The sequence below is a fragment of the Arachis hypogaea genome, chromosome 5, assembly GCF_003086295.3.
Source record: "Arachis hypogaea cultivar Tifrunner chromosome 5, arahy.Tifrunner.gnm2.J5K5, whole genome shotgun sequence".
In the NCBI taxonomy this organism is placed as follows: Eukaryota; Viridiplantae; Streptophyta; class Magnoliopsida; order Fabales; family Fabaceae; genus Arachis; species Arachis hypogaea.
Window position 1 is genome coordinate 17,336,537 of NC_092040.1, and position 2,114 is coordinate 17,338,650.

Below are 2,114 nucleotides of genomic sequence, written 5' to 3' on the forward strand. Positions count from 1 at the left end.
AAGGTTCAGGCATGGCCGAATGGCCAACCCCCTAAAACGTGCTCAATGGCCTCCTAAGATGAAGAATAAAACAAAACTGAGACCAAAGATGAAACGTGGTCAAAAGACGACTAATACACTAGTAAAAAGTCTTTTTTATACTAAACTAGCTACTAGGGTTTACATGAGTAAGTAATTGATGCATAAATCCACTTCCGGGGCCCACTTGGTGTATGTTTGGGCTGAGCTTGATCTATCCACGAGCTGAGGCTTTTCTTGGAGTTGAACGCCAAGTTATAACGTGTTTTGGGCGTTCAAATCCGGATCATGACGTGTTTCTGGCGTTTAACTCCAGACAGCAGCATGTACTTGGCGTTCAACGCCAAGTTACGTCGTCAATTCCCGAATAAAGTATGGACTATTATATATTGCTGGAAAGCTCTGGATGCCTACTTTCCAACGCCATTGAGAGCGCGCCATTTGGAGTTCTGTAGCTCTAGAAAAAACCATTTTGAGTGCAGGGAGGTCAGATTCCAACAGCATCAGCAGTCCTTTGGTCAGCCTTTTTTCAGAGTTTTGCTCAAGTCCCTCAATTTTAGCCAGAAATTACCTGAAATCACAGAAAAACACACAAACTCATAGTAAAGTCCAGAAATGTGAATTTAACATAAAAACTAATGAAAACATCCCTAAAAGTAGCTTGAACTTACTAAAAACTACCTAAAAACAATGCCAAAAAGCGTATAAATTATCCGCTCATCAGATGTCTACAGCTTATTGCTATTTCCATTTGCTGTAAAAGACTAGGCTAAGAGGTGGTTAAATAACCAACCCAAAGCCAGCATAAGAACATGGAAACAGTTATCAGACAAATTCTTGAATCAATATTTCCCTCCAAAAAGGATGACACAGCTAAGGCTGGACATCCAAGGCTTTAACCAAGATGATCATGAATCTCTTTATGATGCCTGGGAGAGGTACAGAGAGATGCTAAGGAAATGCCCCTCTGAAATATTTTCAGAGTGGGTGCAGTTAGACATCTTCTACTATGGGCTTACAAAAAAGCCCAAATTTCTCTAGACCACTCAGCAGGTGGATCTATACACATGAGAAAAATAATTGAAGAAGCTCAAGAGCTTATAGATACAGTTGCTAGAAATCAGCATCTGTACTTAAGTAGTGAGTCATCCATGAAAGAAGAAGCTAAGGCAGTATCCACTGAACTTAGTCCTCTAGAACAAGTTGCTGAATTCAATCAGCAATTATGTTATCTAACAAAACAGCTAGCAAAATTTAAGGCAATGCTACAAGAAACCAAGGATGCTAACCAAAGTTTGGAGAAACAATTGAATCAAACAAAACAGCAGTTATCCAGACAAATAACAGAGGAATGCCAAGCTGTTCAATTAAGGAGTGGGAAGACATTAAATGTCTCAATTCAAGGCAACAAAAAGACAAGGAAGAAACAATTGACAGAGGATGAGCAAACCACTGCCCAAAATCCCTTTGAGGACAGTAAGAGCCCAGAGAGGAATACTTCTGGCGTTCAAATGCCAGAAAAGGGTAAAGAATTGGCGTTAAACGCTTAGTGGATGCCCATTTCTGGTGTTCAATCGCCAGAAAAGGGTGAGAAACTGGTGTTAAACCCCCAGTCCATGTCCAGTTCTGGCGTTCAAACACCAGAAAAGGGGGAAATCTAGCGTTAAACGCCCATCCAGCCCCCAATCCTGGTGTTCAAATGCCAATGAGGGATCAGACACCTGCAAGTGCTAATAGTAACCCCTCTAAGAAGGCTTCTCCAACCACCTCTGTAGGAAATAAACCTGCAGCAACTAAGGTTGAAGAATACAAAGCCAAGATGCCTTATCCTCAGAAACTCCGCCAAGCAGAACAGGATAAACAATTTGCTCGCTTTGCAGACTATCTCAGGACTCTTGAAATAAAGATTCCGTTTGCAGAGGCACTTGAGCAAATACCCTCTTATGCTAGGTTCATGAAAGAGATCTTAAGTCATAAGAAGGATTGGAGAGAAACTAAAAAAGTTCTCTTCATTGAAGAATGCAGTGCAGTCATTCTAAAAAGCTTACTAAAGAAGCTTAAGGACCTCGGAAGCTTTATGATACCATGCACATTAG